We start from the raw sequence: 9013 nt of genomic DNA, 5'->3' as shown, positions 1-9013 counted from the left end.
GCTGGGGTTTCCATCCTTTGCAATGACCCAGGTTTTGCTTATTCCAGCTTTGTAAGTTGGAATACTTCTGTATGAAGTAACAGATGTGTAACTGTGATCCTCCAGGGATGAACAGTGGGAGAACAAGAAGTCTGCCCAAGGATTCCCAGAGTTTTCCCATGTGTTTGTTTCCCTGTGTTAGCCTGAACCTTTCAGAGTCAAGAGAACTAAGAGTACAACATGCTCTATGTTTTCTAATGTGACCTTTTCAAAGCTGCCTTTCAATCACAAGGAAGCATCAGGAGATACTAAAGATTACAAGAACTGTGAGGTTTCATGCAGCTAATTTCTCTTTATTTAGTAGAAGTCTTCAATTTATTACATTTGACTCACGGCTCCACTGATCTAAGTTGGGTTCAGAGGTTTTGACCTTTCAAGTGAAAAATAACTATTGAGTGATTGGACTGCCTGAATGTTTCTAGGTGTCCAGTAATAGCCATTAATGTAAATTAGCTATTTATTTCATTAACTAAGCCAAAACTTACATTGACCAAATGCTGACAAAGAAAAAAAAAAAAATCCCTGTCTGAATTAGATCAAAGGAATTAAAATAAGAACCACTCGATGGTAGCAGTTAATGAACTGTAGCTAACTAAAAAAGTCTCCTTCCAGGAGCAAGAAAGGATCAGTTTGGTCTGTAAATGCTCTGAACACACAATTTGCATTTCCCTCCACCACTAATTTGTCTGAACATCCCCAGGTGTGGGCTGTTGCCTGCCAGGCTCTAAATGTAACTCAGCTGTGCTACATTGAGGGGAATCTCTCCAGGTTTCTTGCATTTTCACTGCTAGTCCCAGACATTTCCTCAGAGGCTGCATGTCACCAGAAGATTCTGATGTCCTCTCTGAGTCCTCTAGTGCTTCTGGGAGGTAATTCTTATGATTTTTTTTTACTTCTTGAAAATATTAATATGAAAGTATATCAAAAAATTAAATGATGTAACTCTCAAAGAGTTGGTGAAAAAGGATAATTTTAAAAAAGTGTTTAATGTGGTTGCTTAAGCAAAGCAAAAGTGGGGAGTGTGTGTGCAAGAAAGGCTAAATAGATGTGAACATGTAAAGAGGGGAAGCATTTTTATTGAGCTGACTTTACCATTTTTGCCAAGGTTTTCATTTCTCACTTTCTTATATGGTGACTGGGTTTCTCTCCCAACTGATACACATAAAAAAAATCTACATTAGCTTTCCCCTGATATCAAATTCACTAGGTTTTCCTCTGCTTACAGTAAACATAACTGTAAATACCCCAAATGTATCTGGAATGTATTTGCTGAAACCTCATTGAACAATGTTAGAATCCTGAATCATACTAAATTCTTTCCTTTCTGTCTCCCAAACATTGCTTTCATCCAGTTTCCTGATATTTTCATCACCTTCATGTGGTATCTTTCCCCTTACAGCACATCAATGATAAAACAATTAATACTGGATTTCTCATACAAGAGCAGGCCCCACAATCTTGGGGAGATCAGACCTGTGGGGAGATTGAGTCTGAAAGCCTTTGAATTTGGATTTCCCCAGAGGCTGTTGTGTTTTATTTACATTTCCTATTTCCTGTCAGAGTGTTTTCTTGCTCTTCAGTAGGAAAGAGAGGAGTGTAAGGTGTGAACTAAAAGGCTGTAAATTAAAAGGCAGCTCTGTGCTGATCCCCTGTGCCTGCAGCCAAGTTTCTCGTTCTCCCTGCTCTACCTGGAAACACCTGTCTCTGTTTGCCCATGGGGCTTCTTTAAATTCCTAATTGTTCCTCAGGTGCCATCCATTGCTAGGGCTCTCTTCCAAATCCCCCTCCTCTACCTGCAAGATAAAGTGCAAAGCCTTGAAGATGGATGACCCTTCTACATGCCACAATAGCTTTTTAATTTGACATTAACCACGCTGTTAAAGTGCAGGCAAGGGGAGATGTGTACAAGCTGTCCTTCCCAAAGTGTTACTCAATCACTCCAGTCTCCTGCCCCAGACCTGTGTGCTGCAGACAGTGTGGACATGCCCTTTCAACCTGCCTTATTCTTTCACTGGCAATATCCAGAAACAATTTTTAACCTGTAGATTTTTCCTTTCCCCTATAGGAGAGGCTAGAATGAGGGGTGGGGAGCCCCACAGCTTAGCTATTTGACTTTGCATCATTGCAGCAATCTCAGTGGGAGCTATTTGATCAAAAATTTAACAGCTTCGTGTTCCTATATTTCCAACACAGGTACTGGAAAGACATTGTTAAATAATGGGCCTGCATTTCACATGGTTTCTTCTGAAGTCTTTAATCAATAAAATGTTCTTTAGATCAATACAGATGTTATTTCGCTGCTTGGAGCCATTTGTAAGTGTATGGTGGGGGTAGTTACAGCCTAGTCAGTGCCTGGTGAGGATAAACTCTTGGGCACAATGCACTTACAGCTCCACTCATACACAGCAGGTGTCAATACAGAATTGGGCACACCAGCATAAAATCACAACATCCTCTCTGCCAAGCAGCTCCAGATAAGCTGCACTGGGGGAATGAGGGTTGAGTGTGTTTAAAACCCTGTTTTGTTCCCTATCAACAATGTCAGCAGAAGTGCTTTGCAGATTTATGTTGATTATTGTATCAGTAAAGTGTGACATAGTCCCTTGCTGAAAGGATGTCTGCAAAATGTGCCTGGTGCCTTGGTAATGGAAAATCTAGAGGATCATTCTAATTCTGCCAGCCCATTTCAGACTAGATGAGTTTTAAGCTGCATGTCATGGGTGGAAAGTTTGGACATTGCTGACGGTGAGAGGCTGTTGTCACAGTAATACTGGTGCAAATAACACTTAAAGTGTTGCAGAATGAAGGCTGGAAGATGTTAGAACCTGGTTTATAATGATTTTAAAACTCTGGGATACAGCTTGTGCCTTCAAAGCATTATACAAACTCTGAATAATTAAGCACTTGGGTTGGCAAAGTAGATATTTTGAAATGAAACCTTCAGGTCATGGACAGGTCTAGCAGTTTTCCTTTCCTCTTGTGTCAGGTGTAGGATTTTGTCTGCTGGCAACAAGCCTGACTTTTTGAGGAGCTCAGTGTTGGTGTTGAGCCAGCTCGTGCCTGTTCTTTATCTCTGAACTCTAAGCCATGCTCTAAAATCTTTGCATGCTTCAATAGCAAAACAGGGGGACCACTTTGTCACAGCACCTGGAAAGTTCTCAAATGTGGCTGCCAGACAGAAATGTGATGAGTGAACCCACGGGAGAAGGGGGAGCATCATCTCCCAGCCAGGGCAGAGGGGGCTGGGGCTGCAGCAGGACTGGCCCGGGCTGCTTGTGCCAGGGGCGGTGTTACAACAATAATTAAGCATGCAGGAACACTGACTGCCTTCCAAGTGCTTAATTTTGCTATCAATTTTAATTTTCATATTAATTGCCATTAGTTAAAGCGATGTAATGAGCCTAGAGTGGCAGATAAAAATGACAATGGGGGTGAGTGTGAATTCTGACTCCTGCTAGTGAAAGCAGCAGCTCGTTAGTGAAGGTCTGTGCTGGCTATCAGCAAACTCACAGTTAAAGCCTCAATTCAGCCTCACTTTCAGTCTCTTCCTGTTGTGTTTTGAAACCACTGAATCCCTCAGACAAGTAATTGTTCATTTTGGTGCAAACTCCATGCATTCAGACTCAAATCTCCTGTTTTCAAACCCAATTAGGAGATGGTAATTACCTGTGGGACTTGGGGTTTTGTTTGTCTGCCGGGGCAATGCAGATATTCTGTTTGTATCTCCCGTTCTAGTTATCAATAAAACACTAGAGCAAAACAGTGTTTTCCTCTTGGTGTTTTCAGGCAGTGTTATGCCAAATGAAGGCAATATTATGAGACTGCATGTGTTTGGGAATAATCATGCAAGCTATTAGTAATCATGCTTCACTGTTCTCCAGCGCTGCTCATCCCTCGCTTTTTTTTTGTGTTTGACACACAAGAACAATTTCACTGTGTGATAATTCCCATCACTGCCCCTGCAATGCTGGAGCTGAGGTCATTGGGCAGCCAGTGATGCAGGCTCTGTGAAGAGGATGAGTGCAATCTCTTGAGTTTCAGTACAGCTGTACTTGTGTGAGCTCAGACTTTGTGAAAAACTTGTCTCTAACACATTCTCTACCCTGGTATAAAGCAGCCACTCCAACTCAAGGACAAGCTGAGCAGAGGAAGGATATTGCTAAGTGGCTGTTCAGTAAAGGAGACCTGCAGAACATGGAGAACGCTGATTTCTTTTGAAAAGTGCACAGAGGAGTGGATTGGGAGTCTTTTGTGACATAGTCAGCACTCAGTTGCCAACCACTCTAGTAGGTGAGAAGAGATATTCTCAACTCTCACATAATTTCCAAAGGGCAGAAAAGGCAGTTGTCAGCTCTTTGATCTCTGGATGAGGATTTCCTCTTCATCTTCCCCTTCATAATGGACCCAGCCCTGGTGAGGCTGAGAGCTTTAAGGAAGGGAATTGCTTCAAATATGCAGCAGTCTCTTTTTAAAAAGAGAACACTTGCCATCTGGCTATCTACCCATTTGAAAATCATTTCTTCCTCAGTGTACTGATTAACTGGGTGATTGTCAGGAACTGTGGTAATCTTTATCCTACAAAGTAAATTTAGCACATTTACTGCTGCTGCAAAGAGTCCAGGAGTTTATGCAATTTATTAATTGAAAACACTATTTGAATTCATTAGTTTTGTTCTTTTCCTTCTCCTAAGACTTGCAGGGAGTTTGGCCTTGTGATGTCCCTGTGTCAAAGGTGATCATTACTGGGACCAGAATGAACATGAATTGAGCAAGAAAGTTACACCACCAGCCCCTGAATCAGCCTGAATGTTTGAATGCCAAATTCATTGTCATTTCTTACAGTTCTCAAGTCAGTACCAGATACTTTTGTCTTAGTCAAATGCAAGTTACTGATCTAAGCCTTGCAGTAAATGGATTAAGAGTTATGGTCTGTGTGACAAAGAAACTGAGACTAGAAAATCTGCTTTGGACTGAAATCTGAAGAATGAGAATTATGTTGCAACATTATTGATCCAATAATGGCAAAAAAAAGAACAATAATAACATTTCTTGAACAAATGCCAACTGAAGAAAAAGGATGAATTCTTGCCTTCCTCTTTGCTATTCAGACATTAGATATGATGAATTTAAAAAAGGGAGATGTCTTATTGTAGGGCATTGGCTTCCTGGATCTATCTCTGTGGATAACAAAGTACCAGTGCATTTTTGGGATGGCCACTTAGGCAGAATCTCAGCTGGCTGCCACTGTGGAGACAGCCCAGTCTCAGAAACAATGTCTGACTCAGATGTTCAGAAGTAAATACAAAAGGTTTTTCCTTTCACCATCAGATACCTGCTGAACTGTTCAGTGCTCTGTAAGTCTGCTGCTACTTGTCTCTAGCTTTTTCCCCTTAGGGGAAATTTTGTGAAGGTTGACTTGACTGGGAGCTGAACAATGCCAGAGTGAGGAGCAAGTCAGCCTCATGCAGATGTATTTCAGCTGAACCTTATTTTATTGGAAGTGGAGTCCCAGAATTCAAAAGCATGAGAACACAATGGGATAACTGTGTATTTAGAGCTGCAGTGTCTCTGGGGCTGGGTCTAGTCCTTTGTCCCACATGTACACATTTTGGGTAGTGGGATTCATCCTGTGCAATTGTACACCAAAATCACTTACATGGTATGGAGACATCTGGAGATGCAGGTTCTAGGAGATGAGATAAATCATCCTGTATTCTACCAGCTACACAGGGAGAGGAGGGGGAAAACTCATGTCCAGCTGTGTACAGCACAGCTTTCAGAATTTCACCTGATCATCCTCAGCCACCATGCTGACTGCGGCTAAAAAGCAATGTAAGTTCAGCCCCAAGGAGTTTGGGATTGTTTTCACATGCATTTTCATGGAACTGTCCATGAGTTCACTGCAACCAACTCCCAGGTACATTTCAGCAATACTTTTCTGTCTGAGAAATTAATTATTTGTGTCTGGTATCATTGGGGTGATTTTAAAGCACTTCAAAGGATATATGAGGTGCCAGTTGCTAGTGTCAAAGGGACATGTTGAAGCTGGGCAAATCTGAGGCACCATGGATCAGAAGAGGAAATATTTGTTGTAGCTTGCTGGCTTTACACTTACTCTGGCATCCATGGTGAGATGGCTGAGAATCATGTCCACTTTGTATATCTCAATTTTTAGTTGTGAAATAGGAAGCAGCCTTTTCCTTTCAGTTAAGTGCTTTGACTTTTACAAGTGAGAAATGTTAAACAAACAGATTGAAATCACTATAGTCCTGGGAATATTTCCTTTAACTTCAGGGAGATTTGGCTTATGGCCCGTACCATATTGTATTGCACCAGCTCAATTAGAAAAAGAATAATGAATTTAAAGGTCACAGCTTTTTAAACTAGAATGCAGGAATAAGGGTAAAACATGTGTGGTGGGGTTCCTCTTGAACTGCCCTGGGTGTTTGCCATTAGGTACGAATGGGAGTTCTCCAACCAACAAATTCACTAATCTCCTTTTAATCTCATTGAATTCTGAACATTTTCTGGAAAACATTTTTCAGAACTAATCTGCCCAGGCAGGGCGGGGAAAATGTTAAAACACACAAAAATCTGCGCAACAGGAAATAATGTTAGAAAGCTGTGAAAATCATTTATCCTTTTGAAGCGTAATGGTTTTTAATTTTCTCATGCCCTGATCTCCCTGGCAACAATTTAAAAGTACATAAGCATTCATGAATCAAAGCCATTCACGTCTGCATTTTTAATTACGTGTCATAGGATTGAAACTTTCCCTTTGATCTTTGCATTTAAAGGGATTTACAATTTAATGATTACAATCCTCCTCCCCCCAAAGCCTGTGCTCATTACTGAGCAATGTCACAAAGGGGTCACTGTTGGACAAGGGAAGACAGTCCTGTTCTGGATGTTCCAAGTGTGAAACCTGCCTGTGCTCTGGCTCTTGGAGGAGATCCCTGTGTGCTGGTGGCTCTTCCCAGAGGTGCTGACTCCAGGCCTTCTGCTCTAGGCAAGGGTTTTTAGAACCAAAGCGAGATAAAACAGAACAAAAATAATCTGGCTGCCCACAAAGCAGTCCTGTGCTCTAGGCTCTGCCTCTCTTGCCCTGGGTGGTGACTCCCTAGCATGGGCATGTGACAAAGGGAGGCAGGAACACTCCCAGCCATGTGAGGGGTGGTGGAAGAGGTCACTGGCTTTGAGTGAAGGGACAACTTTGTCCTTGAAAGCAGAAATCAAAAAGAAACACTCAAACATTTTAATTGAAACTGGAAAAAACACAGGGCTATTCTGTTGTGCCTCTGTGAGAGAATGGTCCCTGAGGAGGTTATCAGCAGGGCAGAGGAAACCTTGTGGCTGACACACAAACATCTGAGTGCCTTGGAGGGGAGAGAGCTCTGGGGCGTGCTGGGGAGATGATGTTGTGGCTCTGGGATGGGAATGCTCAGCACTGGCATCACCAGATGTCAGCAGTTTCCCATTAGAGGTGTGTGATGGTGCAATGTGCTGCACAAACTGAGCTTTCTAATGAATTGTTCTTTCAAAGCTTTTTGCTGGATATTTAATTTTCTTGCTTAATAACAGTTTAAAGGTCACACGAATCACTGACACATGCAAAATAAATGAGGGGTACTTTTGATGGGCCTGTGCAGAATTAAGGCCTTGTGCAGACTGCTTTATATGCATAATGTTGTTGTATTTTCTTGTTAAAACATCCATAAAAAAGTACTGAGTTAAAAACTCTGATCAGAATATTTTATGTCTTATTTAGCTACTTATGGGTGTAGATAGGATAGCAAGGGTTCTGTAATCAATGCTTTAAGTTGACTCCATGGTGAGCTGGTGAGCTGAAAAATGTGTTTAGATCCCTTTTTGTCTCTCTTTAGAGGGTCTTAATATAGTAGATTTTGTGGGGTGAGCATAGGTTACATGATTTAAACTTAAAAACACTTATTGAGCTTACACTCAAAGCCATCCAATGGGTGTTTTCTCTGGAATGCACTCTATGATGATCCAATTTTACAATGACTTTTCCCAGATGAAAAAATTCATGGTTACAGTATTGACAGCTGCTGTTAAATTACTCCAGATGGGATTACACTAGAGGTAGACAACTCAGCCACATAAAAAGGCCACAGGAAAAGATCCTAAAAGTCATGAAAATGGGAATCAGGGATCAGGAAACAGTGATGCTTTTTAGAGCACAGGTACCATTCACAGCCCAGAGAGGTGCTACAGTTCAAAGGTAAGTGTCAATCAAATTTTGGGGATCAGTAGGGATAGCAAGCAGCTGAGAACCAGGGAGGCAGATAACTTCTAGAGAAGGAGAAGACTTGAGCAGAATTTTGCTTTCTTTGTTGCATTTCGGTTGGGTTTGGATTTTTGGAATCTTTTTTTTATTGAATGAAAATATTCATAAGTTATGAGAGAGCAGGAGGAGCAGCAGTTAAGTTTTTGAAGCAGCAGCAATCTATAGACTGTTTTTACCTATAAGATAATTAGTGCCATGGTATAATTAGAGAGGAAAGAACAAAAGGAAGAAAAGTATTGCTGAGGGCTTCAGTTTAATTTACAAGGAAATCTAGGTAAGCAGCTAAATAGAATATACTCCTTTTAAAACATTATAGTTTGGTGTTTTATTTTAAAGAGGGAAGATCATCAGTTTATAAAGGTAGAAACACCAGCTCTAAGAAATAAATCCGTACCTTTTAAAATCTCTTCTGTAGATTGAATTTCCTTTTATTGAAATACATTTTATTTAAATAAAGTCTGTGATACTCCTATTGAACCATAACTGAACTCTGTATCCGAAATAGAGTGCTGAGAATTTTAATTAAGCAGGAGCTGGGAAAGGTTAGACCATTGCAGTTTGGTCCCTCCTCTAAGTCCTGCATCCCTGCAAGTAGCTGCTGTGTGGTTGTTGTTCTGCAGGGCTCAAGTCTCCTTTTGTCACATCTGTCTTGGCATTCTCACATAG

General features: G+C 41.2%; 1 long non-coding RNA gene across 2 annotated transcripts in view; it reads left to right on the top strand.

Moving 5' to 3' along the window:
• Positions 1–792: 792 nt before the first annotated feature.
• The window catches only part of LOC111937639 (uncharacterized), an 86087-nt gene continuing 77866 nt past the window's right edge, over positions 793–9013 (top strand). For both annotated transcript variants that reach the window (XR_002868692.2, XR_015278343.1), the window contains exon 1: positions 793–908. This is a non-coding gene — a long non-coding RNA (uncharacterized LOC111937639). The remainder of the gene's footprint in view (positions 909–9013) is intronic.

Source organism: Cyanistes caeruleus, chromosome 21 (genome assembly GCF_971803275.1).
Source record: "Cyanistes caeruleus chromosome 21, bCyaCae1.hap1.1, whole genome shotgun sequence".
Lineage (NCBI taxonomy): Eukaryota > Metazoa > Chordata > Aves > Passeriformes > Paridae > Cyanistes > Cyanistes caeruleus.
Note: the sequence above shows the minus strand (reverse complement) of the source record. Positions and strands in the feature narration are given on the sequence as shown.